Raw genomic sequence first — 18,945 nt, forward strand, 5'->3', positions numbered from 1 at the left:
TGAAGTATTCTGTCTCCTTCAAATCTCTTTGGCTCCATTTCCCAAGGAAGTTGACTCCATGTTAATCCTGTTGACTCTTTCACAGTGGTTTTAAATAGTCTGTGTCCAGCCCTTGGGAAGGGAATTCTCTCTGAAAACTGCTAGTCCATTTAGCCATTCAGCCATCATCCTTTTCCTAAGAAAGAATGCTAATTACAACAAGAGATTGCTTATATCTTAACACCACCATGAGAGTTGAAAGAGTCAATTACTTATTTAACAATTGTGTATGAGGTTAAAGAGTATGTCCTCTCAAAGGTCTTTAAACTGAGAATTGTCACATGCAAAGAAGAAATGGTTTGAAATGTTGATGAAGCAAGGCAACATATTTTCATCACCCATAACACAATCACACTTTTAAGCAAGCTGGTGTTTAGTTGAATTATAGGGATCTGAACTCCTTATCATATGCATTTGATACTCAGAGTTTAACTGATTGATCTTGAACATTTTTTAATCTAATTTTTAAAATAACTTTATAATAACATCTAAATTATTTGCCATGCAAGTACATATAGGTCAAGATTTAAAACTTTTTCGTGTTTCTGTTTCAGTAATGAAAATATTGGTATTGGCTTGAATGTACTCTTCATTATTCATACAACTTTTACAGTTGATGTTTTATTTAAATAGAAAACCCATTTAAATAACGTCCTGAAAGAAATAAACATTGTAAATCATAAGATTAACATAAATTACTATTTTTAAAGGTACATAAGTTTTATTAATAACCTAGGTCAGAACTTTAGATGATGAATGACAACAGACTACAGTTTAGTAGGAAAGAATTGCTTTTCAAAAGTAGAATGGTTTTTTGAGATATATTCAGCTAGTATGAAAACTATATACTTTAAAGCAGCACTCTTATATTACTTACAATTTAAATAAACCTAATTTTCATATTATTACCATGATCACGATTCAATTAAATGTTTTCTCCACTTAGACTTCCAGTATATATATATAAAATAATTAGAGTAAGTTAAAATTATTACTATGTAAAATACTAACACGTTTATAGTGCTCTCATCAATTTTACAGATCATTGATAAAGCATCTGGTTTCTAACCAATTTCTACTCAAGATCATTATGTTTCTTATCTTTAATTGTTTTGTTTTCTAACCTAATGAAATAGAGTGAAAAAAAAATTCTCTTGGGATATATTCATAGAAGGCCTTTTAGTAAACAGTAATAATAGCAAGTTAGACTAAACTATTTGTAGGGAAAGGTAAAAGCTGATATTCCTTCCCAGGAGCTAGTTTTAAGCTAGGGAGCAATTTGAGATACCACTGGTACATTCCAGAACTCCCCTTGGTCTTAATTAGAACAATTGAAAGAAACTGTTAATTTTGATCAGCTGGTGAAAAGCCCTGCTGTTGCAGTCAGTCATTTCTATAAAGTTCAACTTTCAAGTTCATAAGCAAAAAGGTTAGATTAAAGGATTTTTCCTCCCAGTAAATCATTAGCACAAATGCATCATTTCAAAATTAATACTTTAAGATTGAGCTGTATTTTAAGGTTATGGAGTTATTAGTTTAAAATGTGACACACGATGTATGAGTAATTCATTTCACAGTGGGTTGCATATTTTTAGTTTCCATATTTAGAGCTAAATCGAATATTTTAATTTGTGGAAAATCTATCTTTTGGAAACATATACTGGTATTCATACTACATATCTATATAATAATCACAAATAGTGTTTTAGGGAGAAGGTAATGTAGGGAGGCCAGACAATGTGTTAGAAAAGGCGACAGTGAAAGGGGCAAAGAGAGTAGGAATGTGGTGGGTGAGATGCTTTCAACAACTTTTCTGTTTGTAACATAAAACCAAAACATGAGGCAGTAAAAAGAGAAAGCTAGCTAAGAGGGGACACAGTTACCCACAACACAAGATTTCTCATTGACTGTCACATACAGTAGAGTGAATGTAAATATGCTTACCTCAGAGATCTGGGACTGATGATGGATAAATTCCATTTCTGGTATTGTTGATTTGCTTTTCCCTCCTATGTGGATGTTGATTACTTTTGCTAGACTGATAATCTCCAGGTGTGTGTACCTGATGGTACATACCACATGTTCTTTTGAGATACAGGAGGACATCCCAGCTACTTAGGAGGCTGAGGCAGGAGAATTGCTTGAACCTAGGAGGCGGAAGTTGTGGTGAGCCGAGATCGTACCATTGCACTCCAGCCTGGGTAACAAGAGTGAAACTCTGTCTCAAAAAAAAAAAAAAGAGATACAGGAGGACAACATTGAAACTTCCCTGTGTATTCTGTGCTTTCTGTCATATTTTTTCTGTAGGATTAATAATATGCATATCGTATTAATACAGTAGTACTTGTACGTTTACACACAAATACATAAATATAGTAGTGCCCAATGTAAAAGATTTGGAAGACGACTCATCTATATAACGATTATGTTTCAGTATCGGCAAAGTCCCTTCAAGCCAAACGTTTATGATTCTAAGTATGTGATGGTGTGACTCTACATATTTGTATTCAGAATATTTAAATAGTTTTATATTTGCATCACATGAGGGATTGCTTTCTATTTGCTGTTTAGTAACGTCAATTAAATATAATTTGTACTCATATACCTTCACTATCTTGCTGGCAATTTGGGTGCATAACTCATTTCAACCTTTGAACACTATGATTCTTGTTTAATCACTATTGAGAAGGAATGTTTCCTAAGGGGCTACAGGCGTAGCTTCATTTGCATACTTAACTCAGAAACTGTAGAACATTAGGGCAGTTGTTAAAAATCCATTAGCATCTCTATAAGCATCCCTAAATGGCAGTAAGGAGGAGACAACATAAAAAGCAGCAGCTGCTGGACGAATCCACTTACAAAGGCTGAGTGGAACCAGAGGCTACATACCAGAAGAAAGTGTGCAAAATGACTCAGCTCTAATCTGCAGTACCAAGGACTGTACCCATGAAAGCCAGCCCCAAACTGTGCTGTAACCAATATACATACTTCATTTTCTTAGTCAGAGTTATGCTAGTATAACTATAAGAATAGACTACCTCCTCTCCGTTCCCTGATATGGTTTGGCTGTGTCACCACCCAAATGTCATCTCAAATTTCAATCCTTGTAATCCCCACCTGTAGAGCACGGGATCTGGTGAGAGATGATTGGATCCTGAGTGTGTTTTCCCTCAGGCTGTTCTCGCGGTAGTGAGTTCCCACGAGATCTGATGGTTTTGTAAAGCAGTTTCCGCAGCTTTTGCAAGCTCTCACCTGCCTCCACATAAGATGTGCTTCTTCCACTGCTGCCATGATTGTGGAGTTTCCAGAGGCCTCCAAAACTGTGAGTCAATTAAACCTTTCTACTTTATAAATTACCCAGCCTCGGGTATGTCTTCATAGCAGTGTGAAAATGTACTAAAACGTCCTTCAAGCCTAGACTTAGAACACAGGCTTTTGTATGTAGTAAATTAATGACATTTTGGAACGGTCGGTTCACAGTTTCTTTGGCCTTCAGGAAGTAGCTGCTAAAGTATATGTAACACATTTTGCTTTCTAGTGGATAAAAAGATTTAAACCATAGCAACAAGGATAATCTGGGAGATTATTTGATAATGCTAGCTTCTAAATCATATCCCCAGATTCTGAGATCTCTGTGTAGCACAGGAATCTGTCTTTTGAAAAACCGACTCAGAAAATTTGCATGCAAGTATCCAAAAAGCACTAAAAAAAAAAAAATTCTTTTCTCCAATTCCTTATTCAAAACCTTTAGAAAGAGATATATTTTGCAATTCTGAATTTTAGAAAGATAGGTTATGCATATACCACATATTTTATAATATACCCAGCATATTCTAGGAGAGCATGCCAATATCAATCAGGGTTCAGTTGAGAAAAAAGAAATCTCAGCTAAATAAAAGAAGACAGATAAAGAATGTCAAATACCACATGATCATATTTATATGTGGAATCTAAACTGGTCAATGGTGGTTGCTAGGGAGAGGGGAAGGGGGAAATGGAGAGTTGTGTTAAAGGGTACAATATTTTACTTATACAAAATAAATAAATTCCAGGGATCTAATGTGCAGCATGCTGAGTGCGATGATTTGAGTGTTTCTCCGCCAACATTCAGGTATAGAAATTCAATGGCCTGTGCCACAGTATGAAGAGGTGGAGTCCTTAAAGGTGATTAGGCCATGAGGGTTTCTCTCATAAGACTCTTATAAAAAAGGCTTCACACACTGTTTGGCCCTCTTGCCATTCTGCCTTCCATCATGTAAGGAGACAGCATTTTTGTCCTTCCAGGAATGCAGTGAAAAAGTGCCATGTTGGAAGCACAGAGCAGCCCTCACCAAACAACATAATCAGCCGGCACATTTATCTTGTATTTTCCACTCTGGAATTATGAGAAATAAATTTCTGTTCTTTATAAATCATCCTGTCTTGGGTATTTTGTTAGAATGGCACAAATAAACCAAGTGACTATAGCTAACAATGCTATATTGTATGCTTACAATTTGCTAAGAGGATAGATCTTAATTATTTTCACTGCACCAAAATAAAAAAGACAATAGTAACTATGTGAGGTGATGAATATGTTCATTAACTTAATTGTGGTGATCATTTTACAATATATGCAGATATGAAAACATCAAGTTATATACCTTAAATGTGTACAATTTCTATTTGCCACTTATACCTCAAGAAAGCTGAAAAAAGAAATCTCAATAAAGAAAGTTTAACATAGATTAGTTACACAGATGTTGGAGATATAAAAGCATAAAGAAGAATGCATTGAGAAACTCAGAGAAAATAATAGCAAGAAGAGTTTTTCAGAATATAAAATATTGGAAAAGAGCACTGCTCCACTGAAGCTATGATGCTAATTCTAGATGTACCAAAGTACCTGAAAATGAAAATGAGGTGTTAAAATGTTTCTGTTAAGAAAATTAACAAATGTAAAGAAGCAAGTCCTTCTTCCCTCCTCCTGCCTGCTTTTTGTGCCACGTACTGGTACCAATATAATTGGAAACTAGTTGGAAGAGAAGACATGTAGTTTGGATAACTTTAAGCCCCAGCTTTTCAGAGCCAATATGGAGTAATGGATCAGAATTACTAGACAACAGCTTACCAACAGGTTAATATGTCTATAACAAAAATAACAAATATTGACCCTAAGTAGGAATAGTAAATAAATAGTTTACATCAGCTCAGTTGAGGTTTTGCAGTCAAATGAGTTTCCTGCAAACTTAAAAGAATTAGAGCTTTTGGGATTTTGAAGTTATGAATAAACTGGTAAGAACTTATACTGTGCTATGTTAGAAGAAAACACTTTATATGCTCTCTTAGTGTTCTTGAAAGATTTTCTCTTTGTTTGCTTGAATCGCTGTGGACATAGAGAGATAGACTTCTCTAAGAATAACTAAGCACACGGAGATCTAATCTGTCCTCCTCCTCTTGAGTGCAAGATTGCCTGCAGAAAGATGAGTTACCTTCTGCTCTTTCAGATCATAAATAGAACCTGCACAGACCCCTTCTACATGGGAAGGTCTGTCCAAGGTTAGCTCTACCTGTGACTGAGATTTAGTAGTGCAAACCCATATAGCAAAGAGATTAAAAGCTACAGTTTCCAATTTGGTGTTTAACAGTCATAATATTTTGGCTTTTTAAAAAAAAATAATTGAAGGTAGAAAATAGTAGTACAAATATTTGGAGTGCCCTAAAAAAAAATTTATTGTTTAACATCATAATGTGAATTTTAAAATTCATGAATAGAAAAGGAACTTTTGCAAATATTGTCTACTTCTGAATGGCATCAGTCTATACTGTCGTGGAACATGATTGATCCTTGGGAGATGTATGCAATAATGCTCTGTCCTGTAAGTAAAGCAGTTAAAGCATGATGTGTGTTGAAATCCAATCTAGTTGGTCCTTACTCACTCTGGATTTTCTTTCAAAACCTGGAGCACATAAAGCTCTTTTCATCTTCTCTTACATTTAGCATATGGTGTTATAATCAGCATTTATTGTGTTGCTGAAATCCTGAGATCATTTCTAGAGTAAATGACTCACACTTGAGAAATGTGCAAATGGAATAGGAGAAAGGATCCAGGATGAGGCCCTAACCTGTGAGCAGGGTGAAATTTAATGCAAGAACATTTAGAAGGACTTGGGTGGCAGTGAAAATCTGAAAGCAAAGAAAGGTGATTAGGAACTAAAGACACCATGGGGAAAGTAATGCCTTTGAGGAGACGAGCTTGACCTTTTATTTGACAGTCCTTTGGACTCTGAAGGAAAATCTGTTTATATGAACCTTGCACCTTTGACCAGATTTAGCCATTCACCATGTTTGCTAAAATTCTATTTATAAAGCTCCCTAAACCCTGAGTTTAAGAGCTGTGCATGTATTTGGCCAGCCAAGATGGGTATCTTGGGTTAACTGAAGGAATGATTAATAATAAAGTAGCATAGCTTTTCACATCTATATTCCTTTTCTGATGCCTGTGAAAGTAACATCTTTTTGGAGTCTTGACCTTGGGTTTCCAGGTGATGACCCAAAGTACAATGAGTACTAACATATAATACAATTGACTGTAATAGGTGGGATAAAAGCACAGACCAGTGAAAGAATGAAGATCAACAATTAAATTTTCCTATGCTAGAAGATGCTGACATAAGAACCAGGTGGGGTACATGCTTGTTTTCCAATTAATGAAATAAATTCCACAAAACCAGAGACTGCTAAATGCAAAAGCACATTCTGCCCTCTTATGATGTGATGCATATGTCCAATTTTCAACCAAAAGTGAAAAAACATGCCAAAGGCAAGTAAGTAAAAGCAGTCTAAATAGATATAGTAATAATGAGAAATGGACTCAGACATAAATGATCGAATTATTATATAGGAAATTTAAAATAACTATGATGAATACAAGCTATTTCCTATCCAAAATGCTTGAGACCAGAAGTGTTTTGGAATTTTTCAGATTTTGAAATATTTGCATTATATATAATGAACTGTCTTGGGAATGGGACCCAAGTCTAAACATGAAATTCATTTATGTTTCATGTATACCTTATACAAATTGTCTAAAGTTAATTTTATATGATATTTTACCTAATTTTGTACATGAAAGAAAGTTTTGATGCCTTTTGGCTGTGATCCATTACAAATAATTTTAGATTTTGGGATTAGTATTCAAACTATATATTGAAGCTCTAATGAAAATAACTAGACAGCAAGTAAGAAGGTTGCTCAATGTAAGCAGATACATGAAGACACTACGAAAACATCAAGAGGAAACGAGAAATCAAACACTGCAACAGAAATGAAGAATGTCTTTGGACTCAACAACATACCTGACACAGTGGGGGAAGGAATTTATAAGCTTAAAAAAACCCTCTTAACTGAAAAACAAAGAGAAAAAAACAGAATACTGCAGGAGAATTTCAAAAGGTATGACAAAGATGTAACTGGAAGGTCTGAAGGAAAAAATAAAAAAGAAATATTTGAATAAATAAAGATGAAAACATTGCCAACATCATAACAGATTTCAAGACCCTTCCATGATCCAGAAAGTTTGGAGAACACCAAGAGTGGGCTACATACCAAAACAAACCAACCAACCAACCCCACCACCAACAGCAATTATAACAACCCCAACAACATCAAACATACACTTAGCTATCCCACAACAACTGAAGAAAGCCAAAGACAGAAAAATCTGGATTAAATCCCTGGGCCTAGGAGTGTGAGAGGGAAATGACTTGTCTAAAGTGTAACAAGAATACAAATTAGAGTGAACTTCTTATCAGAAACCATAAAACAAAAAGAGAGTAGAATGTCAAAGAAAGTCACTGCCAACAGAGACTTCTGTATCCAGTAAAATTCTGCTTCAAAACTGAAGGTGAGAGAAGTACTTCATTGCCGGCATACCTGTCCCAAAAGAAATGTTAAAATATGTTTTTCGGGCAGAAGCAAAATAACATAGATCAGAAGCTTGGATCTACATTAAAAAATAAAAGGAAGAAATAAATGAAAGCAAAGTACAATATATTACTTTTCTTATTCTTACCTAATCTTACCTATAACTTGTTAAAGTCATAATAGTAATATTTTACGTTATCATAGGATATGAATAAATAGAAAGAATGCCACATGCAATGTCACAAGAAATGAAAGAAAGGAATTGAGAAAACCATTATAAGATACATGTACTATGCATGAAATGGCATAGTGTTAATTAAGATGGACTTAGATTAGTTAACAGTGCACAATGTGAACTCCAGGAAAACTGCTAATTTTTTAAAAAAGAAGTATAACTGAAAAAGTAAGTGAGATGATCAACTTGAGTGCCATAACATTTTCAATTAAAACCAGAAAAGGAAGAGAAGGGAATAGCAAGGAAAAAGAAGAAACATAATACATAGAAAAAATTTTAAAACATGCTAAATACTAGTCCAACTATATCACTTTAAATGTAAATTGTCTAAATAACCAATTAAAATATGATTGTCAGAATGTATACAAAAATCAATACCCAGGTATGTTGCCTGCTGTGACGATCATACTGGCCCATGGCATAAAAAAATCTCTTTGACAAATGTGGTTGCTCTCTCCTTTCGTAATCTAGGAAAAATGTGGAGAGACCAATTAATGGAAAACTACAGGTGTATCTTTAAATTTATTGTATTACTTTTCTTAGGAATTGCTTTGATTATCATTATTTATTTCAAGAATATCATTAGAGACCCACGGTATCTAAAATGGGTGCTATGGTAAAAAGAAAGCAAATATCTAGTTATTTTCTATTCATAAAGATTTGGTCATTAAATTTCGTACTTTTTATCAATGGTAGTGATGAAAGGACATTAGCTTTCTCATAAAAAATTAAATAAAATGTTATTCACTTGGTTTAAACTTTATAGTTGATTTCTTTCTTTTTTTTTTACTTAAAACTGGGTAATAAATCAAGGCAGAATATGTATTTTGGCAAAATATACATATGGAAATATTAAAGGAAGTTGGCACTGAGAAGAAAGTAAGAGGGAGGGAAAAGAGACCTGATAGTCTTTGACCTTCTAAAGCAATTATATGAATAGCTATTTTCTGTTTTGACTGAGAAAATTCCCTCATTACAGAAATTGAAGATGTTGAGAAAAATGTCTTGACTCTCTCTACTTGTGAACTACTAGAATAGGGTACCAAGAGGAGCAGTGGAATTAAATTCTCTGGAATTTCTTAAAAGTACAGATTTTAAAGATAATTACATAAGTTATTTCTTGATGTGACTTACAGCTTTGCTATTCAGAGTATCATACGAGGATCAGGACTAGCATCACCTGGGAGCACGCTGGAACTACAGAAGCTCACATCTCACCCCAGACCTCCTGATTCATAATCTGAATTTTTTTTTTCTATTCCAGGTATGAAATAGCCATCCAGGCTATCATATTACATTTATTTGTCATGGTTCCTTAGGCTTCTCTTGGCTGTAGCAGTTTCTCAGGCTTCCCGTGTTTTCTCTTACTATGACAGGTTTGAGGAGTATTGGTCAAGTATTTGGTAGAATGACCATCAGTTGATGTTTCTCTGATATTTTTTTCTCATGACTAGATTGGGGTTATGTGTTTTTTTTTTTTGAAAGAAGGAAAGAAAGAGAAAGAGGGGGAGAGAAACAACAGGAGTCTTGCTCTATTGCCCAGGCTGGAATGTAATCTAAAAATAGATATTAGAAACCTCTTTTATGCCAATAATTGTGCTTAACAGCAGAGACAAGAAGGAATAAGGGAAGAAAATAACAAACAAACAGCCAACCAATATTTCAATTAAGTCTGTGAAATGCTATGCAAATGCTGAAGAGTGATTTACTTCCAATTATGTGGTCACTTTCAAAATAGGTGTAATGTGATACTGAGAAAAATGTATGTTCTGTGGACCTGGGGTGAAGAATTCTATAAATATTCACTGAGTTTCCTTGTTCTAGGTCTGAGTTCAAATCATAGATGTCCCTGTTAATTTTCTCTCTCATTGATCTGTTGAATATTAACAATGTGGTGTCAAAGTCTCCCGCTATTATTGTGCAGGAGTCCAAGTCTCTTTATAAGTCATTAAGAACTTGTCTTATGTATCTGGGTGTTTCTATATTAGGTGCATATATATTTATGATCATTGACTCCTATTGTTGCATTGATCCTTTTACCATTATGTAATGTCCTTCTTTGTTTCTTTTAGTCTTTGTTACTATTAAAGTCTATTTTGTCAGAGACAAAAGTTACAAATCCTGTTTTTTGTTTTTTGTTTTCTCTCTCCATTTGATTGGTGAGTCTTCCACCAACCCTTTGTTTTGAGTCTTTGTGTGTCCTTGCTTATGAGATGGATCTGGATACAGTGTACCGGGCTTTGAATTTTTAAACCCATATGGGTTTTGAATTTTTATTCAATTTGCCTGTCTGTATCTTTGATTGGGGCATTTAATCCATTTAAATTTAGGATTAATATTGATATTTGTGAGTTTAAAATTGTCATTTAATGCTAGCTGGCTATTTTGCCCATTAGTTGATATAGATTCTTCATTATGGAGATACTCTTTACCTTTTGGTAAGTTTTTGGGATGACTGATATTGGTTGTTCCTTTCTGTGTACAGTGCTTCTTTCAGAAGCTCTTGTAAAGCAGGCCTAGTGGTGATGAAAAATCTGAGTGTTTGTTTGTTTGTGAAAAATTTTATTTTTCCCTCATTTATGAAGCTTAATTTGGCTGGATATGAGATTCTGGGTTGAATATTCTTTTCTTTGAGGATATTGAATACTGACCCCCACTCTCTTCTAGTTTGTAGGGTTTCAGCTGAGAGATCTGCTGTGAGTCTGATAGGCTTCCCTTTATGGGTAAGCTGACCTTTCTCTCTAGCTGTCCTTAGAATTTTCTCCTTTATTTCAACCCTGGTGAATCTAGCGATTATGTGTCTTGCGGTTGCTCTACTTGAGGAATATCTTTGTGGTGTTCTCTGTATTACCTGGAGTTGAGAATTGTTCTGCCTTATTAGGTTAGGAAAGTTTTCCTGAATAATATCCTGAAGAATATTTTCCAGCTTGGATTCATTCTCTTCATGATATTTAGGTGCACCTATCAAATGTAAATTAGGTCTTTTCACATAGTCCCATATTGGAGACTTTGCTCATTCCTTTGTACTCTTTCTTCTCTAGTCTTGTCTGCTCATTTCATTTCATTAAGTTGGTCATCAACCTCTGATATCCTTTCTTCTGCTTGATCAATTTGACTGTTAAAACCTGTGCATACTTCGTGGAATTCTCGTCTTGTATTCTTCAGTTCCATTAATTCACTTATATTCCTCTCTAGATTGTCTATTCTCGTTAGGATTTCGTCAAACCTTTTTTCAATGTTCTTAGTTTCTTTACATTGGGCTAGAACATGTTCTTTTAACTCACAGAAGTTTCTTATTATCCATCTTCTGAAGCCTAATTCTGTTAATGGAATGCACTCTTTCTCCATCAGGCCTTGTTCCCTTGATGATGAGGAACTGTGATTCCCTATAGAGGGAGAGGCATTCTGATTTTGGGTATTCTCGGGGTTTTTACGCTGGTTTCTTCCCATCATTGTAAATATATCCACCTGTCATCTTTGTAATTACCAACTTTCAAATTAGGTCTCTGAGTGGAAGTCCAACTTGTTGATTCCCAGCGCCAGAATCTGAGCAACCCACTGCACTGGCCAAAACAGCAGTGTTAAGATTTATGGTGCTTTTCTGCCCAGGAATCTCCGGTCTGGCTTCCTTCTTGAGTCCCTTTTACAATCAGCCAAATAGGTGACTCTGCCTTCCCGGAGCACCAAACGTCGACCAAAAGGGCACCCAGTCCCGTTTACTCTGCACCAAGAACTGCCATGCCAGGGCACTGGCAAAACCGCTGTGCCAGCCACAAGAGTCGCACTGGCGACCCGTGGGGGCTCCTCCTCTGGGAATCTCCTGGTCTGTGAGCAACAAAAATTCGTCTGAAAGTGTGGCATCCTCTCATTCTCTATGCTTTCACTGGGAGCTACAATCCTGAGCTGCTAGTAACGGATTTCCTAAGTGTCCTCAAATGCATACTTGTTCTGGTGCTCCTGGATTTTGACAGCTCCTAGATATGTGCCCATGCATCTTGATAAACTTCCTACAAGTTATCAGTTAAAAGTGAGATCTTAGAAAGTCTTCATTTTAAAGTTCTGTCATAGTGGGACAGTCACCCATAAGTATAATTGACTGAATTACAGAGTGCGCCTAAGAAAATCTACTCAATCTAGGTTAGATACATTAGATAATGTCTGCTTCTTACTACTCAATTTCCCAGTTCCCAAGTCCTTATAGAATGATAGCGCTCTTTTGGTCATTAATCATTTTCACATTCAACATTCAATATCTTAAACATAAAATCCAACATCGACAATCATATTGTTTGCAGAAGCCATCTTGTATTGCTTTGCTTGTTTTGATGCTTGTTTGTTTGCTGGCTAGCACCAACAGTTTCTCTGAGCTCTTTCTATTAACACTTGCTTCTGGACTGGATTATCTACTATAATGTAAGACAATTACTAAAAATGCTTTTTTTTTTTGGATAGCAGAGAAGGTGTATACTATTTAAAAAAGAATGGTAGGAGGCTAGCTAATATTAAATAAATTTTGTAGTAAGCTTTGAGTGTTTATTGAAAAACAATCATTATTTGCTACTGTTTTATTTTTTTAATCTATACTTTTTCTTAGAATATGCTATTGAAATATATTTACTTTCAGAGACCTGCTACAAAGGATTATTAAGTAGATCAATTACTTCCCAGCAATAAAAGCAACACCATGACCATTTAGATTTTCTCTGTCACTGATTTTTAAGCAATACTGAGTTACAATACTCCTCTAGAAGTAAAGGAGTATTGTAACTCAGTTAACTGAATGAATTTCCATGGAAATTTCAAGTGTTCACAAATGAACTAACTGTATTTTTACTAGTGTATGTAAAAATTTACTTTTCACAGCTACTACTATGTGTATTCACAGTACAGTACAAATAATGACCTGAGCCCACAAGACAATGCAGTTTCTTAAATATCTTCTCTTTAGCTAGACTAAAAAAAGTATAATCTTCTGAATTGCAATACTAATTTAAATCTAATTTCTTTCTAAAGCATAGTAATTTTATATAAACCTAGCCTAGTGAGTCACTGGAAATTGATATTCTGCCCCATAATTAAGTAATAAAGAAAAAATTCATATTCAACATCAGGTCTCAAGCCTACAGAAAGTAAATAATATGAATCTCTGACCACTAACAGGCAACATAAGGGGTAATATTAAAGGCAAATATTTTGAATTGACAGGTGACAGAGAAGGTTAGAAATATAGATTGATTTTGTATTTGTGTTTACATTATATTTATATGCCAAAGGAGAGTGAAAAAAGTCATTGCACATGTAATGAAATTAATTCTCCTTAAATCAGAGACCTTGATATATCTACTGTTTAAGACAGGATGACTGTAATGTAACAGAAATGGTGAAAAAATGTTATATCAATTAAATGTTTTCTCAAGTGGTGATTTTAAAATAGAATGTATCATATTTGTATAGAATAAATTATCTAGTACTTTTTTCCAGTAAAGAAGCTGTTTTGTTGTCAAAGCTAATTTATATTTCCAGAATAAAAAAGAGAAATTAAAATCTTACTTGCATAATATTTAAGCAACATAAGCTTTATGAGACATTTCCATGAGAATATTCTTGTAACATAAGCTTGCAGAGAAATAGAAGGCAGTGAGGGAAAAGCAGGAATCTTACATGTGGTCTAAAAGGCACTTCCATTTCCCACTTTTGCCCCTAGTAAATAAAGACAGGATGAACAGCTAAAATTACTAATTGGTTTACTGATCAGTTGTACTTTGTTCGATTGATTTGCAATTAATTCTGGTTTGTGGTGCGCTGAAGAAGGAGGTTGGCGCCAACCTTTGAGGCAGCTGATACTTAATACCCTGCTGGAGTCTGCAGAGCAGGGGATTGATATTCGGTTTGGAGACAGATCCTAGAGCCTTTCATGAAGAATTGCTCTGCTCCATGATCTTTCTAGGGAGGCTGAACTCATATTATTTGTTTCAAGAAACAGTAAAATGTAGTCTTCAGTTTTGAGTTTTAATCTTGCGTAATTATAAAGAAACCACAACATACAAACAAAATTTGGAGTATCAGTCCTTTCAGTTCTTAATTTTCTCATTTTCTTTTCCTCCTATTTGTGCCCCAAACTCCACATACAGTCACGTAGTCCCACACATGCTCATGAATGCTCAGGAATGTGTGTGTGTGAGCATACACACACACACACACACACACACACACCCTTTCCATTTGGCTATTTTGATAAACTTATTTAACTTATTTCTACTGAGAGAAAGGATTCATTAAAACTTAAATATGAACTTTTCTAGGTTAATTTCAAATCTAATATCCATTTTAATAAAATCAAAGGCTGAAGAAGCAAAGTTTTATTCTTAAAATTACTATATCAGATAATCAATGGGTTAAGTGTGGAGGGTAAAAATATTTTCTTGGTCTTGATGACATTGTGTTTGCTGACTCTGTTAATCTCCGTTTACTCCCCTCACTGAGAAAATTGTGAGTTTCATGCCTTCTGTCCTTAAGTGATTTTTTCTGTCTATATTCAATTCTTTATAGAACATTATATATTATTTATCCACTTTATTTACCTAATCAGAACTATAGTAATGCTAATATTATAAAACTATATGACCTCATTTAATAAAAATTGAAACTATTCTTAATATATTTTTTGACTCTAAAATCTAAATTCCTTTTTTATTTTTTCAGAGAGAGTCTTATTCTGTCACCAGGCTAGAGTACAGTGGCACAATCTAGGCTCACTGCAACCTCTGCCTCCTGGGTTCAAGCAATTCTTCTACCTCAGCCTCTCGAGTAGCTGGGGCCAGAGATGCTTGCCACCATGTCTGGCTAAGTTTTGTATTTTTAGTAGAAATGGGGTTTCACCATGTTGGCCAGGATGGTCTCAATCTCTTGACCTCATGATCCACCCACCTTGGCCTCCCAAAATGCTGGGATTACAGGCATGAGCCACCGCACATGGCAATTCCTTTTACATAAATATAGAATGTACAATTTCACAAAAATATTTTTAAACCTTATTTGTATATTTTCCTGCCCTTCTATGATGGTAAGATGTGTCTCACACTCATTACTGTTTCTCTGAAGCACGTGAGCACAATTTTCTCCTACTGATACCTGAATAATCACTTTATCAGGACTGCATTAGGGTGTAATGAACAGAAACCATGATAAAATTAGTGTTTGCTTGTTTGTTTTTCTTACCCTACATGAAGGGGATGGGGGTTAGGCAAGCCACAGCTGATACCACTATTTAAGAACCAGGTTCTTTTTCCATACTTTGCCATCGTTAAGGAATGACTAATTTTTATGGTTGATAATCATCTGTTGCACTTCCTAACATCATCTGTTTCACTTTCCCAACAGGAGAATAGGAGGAGAAAATAAGGCAAAAATCAACAGCAGCCAAATCTGGACCATCTAGTGACTTATGCTCATCGATTAGGACTGCATCACCTGGGTACATTAAATTTCAAGAAATTCTGAGAGGTATATACGTTGAATGGGGTACCTTGCCACATCAATAAAAATGGGATTCTCTAGAAAAGGAAAAAATGAGCATTCATATTAAATTTAATGTTTACTTATTAAATTTAATATTTATTAATATTGAATGAATATTAAATTTGATATTCAATTTAAGACTCTAAAGTTGTATTTCCTTTATTTTCTTTTTGTTAACTAAATGAATGAATTTAATCATTCAGGAATTTATTACAAATTTATTCAGCATCTACATGGCATTCTAATGCCAATCAAAATGCCAAGTATTAAAAATACAAATGAAAACAATATTAGTTTGCTTTATTAATTAAAATTTTTGTTTTAGTTTTTGTGGGTGTATTGCAGGTGTATAAAATGTTAGTTTTCTAACATCAAAGTGCATAAAGTTTATGGGGAGGTTGGTCATGGAAACAGGTGATTGGAATGAGTATGATAAAGGCCTTGATCAGAGTATATATTTTGGATCCTGGATGTCTAAACCCAGGTTCAAAATATAACACATGTATATAAAAACCTTATGTTATACAACTCAAATATATACATTAAAAGTTTCTAAATTTATAGAATATAAAGAGACCAGAGATTATCTATGCAACTTCTTGCTTTTCTAACACACGGCCTCAAAGTGTAAGGTAGATTAAAAAATGTTTTAAAAAGTCTTACCTCAAAGGTTAGTATTTCATAAATTAAAATGTAACTAATAAATTGTTATGAGTTTAAAAACAGTCTTGGAAGGCCTAAATTAATAGGTTACATAATCAAATATAGTTGGTGCAAGAGTACTTGAGGTTTTTACCATTGCTTTTAATGGTAAAATATTTGATAATATGTTTTTTAGTAGATCTTGGAGTTTAAAAAACAAGCTTCTTTATTTTATTGTATTGTATTTATTTGTTACATCTTCTGATATTGAATGGAATCCCTTTATTTAGATTTTTAAAAGTGATTAATTAGAGAGCACTTTTTCCCAAAAGCATGTAATCTTTTTTAGATTGTCAGAGACCAAATCCTAGGCCATGAGTTTTCTCTCATTGAGGAAGTCCTTTCTTCTGGTCATAGTTAGAAACTACCTTAAATTCAGTTCTAAATTCTGATTTTGGACAACCATCTTAATTCAATCTTGTTTTTAGACTGTCTAATGGAGTAAGTAGTATTTACAATTCCACCTGTTTATATTAATTTCTGAGTATCGATGATTAGAGATATTGATTAGTCATGCTCATTATTTTATTACATTCAAAATCCTTAGATACTGAAATGCCTGTGAGGTCAGAAACAGCAACAACTTAATGCTTTTGAATGCAGGTGGAATAATTCTAAATAAAATTAAGGAAATCAAGTACATGCAGGGTTTCTCAATTTAATTTATTTCTGCTTTATGAATGGTCCACTCTCACCTAAATATATTAATATAAATTAGACCACGTACTCTACTTTGTCAGGTGAAAATGGATAGACATGAAATTTGGGGCCCATATTATAACAAGAAAAATGCACACTATGCCAAGATGAGATGAGCTCTTTCAGATGACTTGTAAAGGGTGATTCAAGAACTATGGGTGCCTAGCAATGTCTTCACACCAATGCAGGACAATGTTAATGCCTTGCAAGCATTGCTCCCATCCAGCCAAGTTTGTTGTTGCTGTTTTTTGTTTATTTGGGTCAATATGGCTGACACACAGCACAGAGGCTGATATACAAACTTAGGCCTATTTCACTTATCAATTAATTCAAGAAAGCTAGCATTACAATGGGCTTACATTTTTTTCAATGATGCTTTTCTTTTCTTTTGTTTTCCTCTATCTTTCATGACATCCTATGATAGAAAATAATGCATTCCCCTGAGATATTTTGTTTTTTGAGACTGAGTTTTGCTCTTGTTACCCAGGCTGGAGTGCAATGGCACCATCTCGGCTCACTGCAACCTCCGCCTCCTGGGTTCAGGCAATTCTCCTGCCTCAGCCTCCTGAGTAACTGGGATTACAGGCATGCACCACCATGCCCAGCTAATTTTTTGTATTTTCAGGAAAGATGGGGTTTCACCTTGTTGACCAGGATGGTCTCAATCTCTTGACCTCATGATCCACCCGCCTCAGCCTCCCAAAGTGCTGGGATTACAGGCTTGAGCCACCACGCCTGGCCCTTCCCCTGAGATTTTTAACACAGACTTAATACACACTTAGCAATATAATAATCTTTTCTTATCTTTTCAATTTAGATTTTACTGGGTTTTCTGTATACTTTGTTTCTTGTAGTAAAACAAAAAGCCTGAAGTAATTTGTGGAGTTTAAGTATAACACAACTTCTTTTTCTCCCACGTTATTTCAGGAAATTCATGCTGCTACAAAACAAATCTTAGTGACTAAAACGAAGAATGTATTCTGATTACCCCCGTGTGAGTTTCTCTTGGCACTGAAAACAGCCCCATCCCCACCTGGTACACTTTATACAAGAGACATCTGTTTACATTACTATAGTTCTAAGATGAGTTTTAATTTTCAACGGTCTTAATCTTGAGTTTTACTCTTGTATAATTTATTAGCACCCAATAAAGGAGGCTCTTTTTCTAAATGGCATCTGTTTTTTTGTTTTTGTTTTTGTTTTTCATTAAGAATGTAATGGCATGCATGGATATATAACGAAGAGAAAACAGAAAAGGGCAAATGATTTGTTCAGACTTAGTGGAGCTCATAAATTAGATGCTTGATTTGAGGTATTGAAGAACAGTGATAAGAAAATGCAACTCAGACTGTGTGTTACTCTAGAGTGTGCTTTTCACACCTGTAGTGATCGTGTTTCTGCTACTGAATGAGTTTCCGGCTCTGTTTTAAATCAGCTACCGAAGGACACTATAGTCTTCATAGAGCATTCCCGTGAGAATGGTGAGAGGGTTTCTCGACTCCAAGGTAAGAAAGCTATCTGTCACTTTATCCAGTTGAGCTCTCTTAACTGATGTCGAGTCTGCTTACATAAGGAGACTTTTTGCGTCCATACTCAGTGGAAGCTTGTGTGCTTGGCAAAGACATGAGGCAAGATGGAGTGGGGGAGGGGAATGGCTTTGCTAAACGAGTAAAATGATCCCGTTTACTCATCAAAAAGATGGCTTTTTATCCCATCCATACATTGTAATGCTCAGTTGTATGACATCGAATTGAAGAACAGGGTTCCTTATGGGACAATTCCTAGCTTATGTCATATTTCAGTCAGCATGTCACATTATTTATGTGTCATGAAACAAGAACCTAGA

General features: G+C 34.8%; 1 long non-coding RNA gene across 3 annotated transcripts in view; it reads left to right on the forward strand.

Moving 5' to 3' along the window:
• The first annotated feature begins 3,230 nt into the window (after positions 1-3,230).
• Positions 3,231-18,945, forward strand: part of LOC108590429 (uncharacterized) — a 48,962-nt gene continuing 33,247 nt past the window's right edge. For 2 of the 3 annotated variants that reach the window (XR_013532656.1, XR_013532657.1), the window contains exons 1-4: positions 3,231-3,361; positions 9,317-9,444; positions 15,561-15,683; positions 18,535-18,604. This is a non-coding gene — a long non-coding RNA (uncharacterized LOC108590429). Of the gene's footprint in view, positions 3,362-9,316; positions 9,445-15,560; positions 15,684-18,485; positions 18,605-18,945 lie in introns of all 3 variants that reach the window. The other variant, XR_001909974.4, reaches the window with a different exon arrangement.

This window comes from Callithrix jacchus, chromosome 2 (assembly GCF_049354715.1).
Source record: "Callithrix jacchus isolate 240 chromosome 2, calJac240_pri, whole genome shotgun sequence".
In the NCBI taxonomy this organism is placed as follows: domain Eukaryota; kingdom Metazoa; phylum Chordata; class Mammalia; order Primates; family Cebidae; genus Callithrix; species Callithrix jacchus.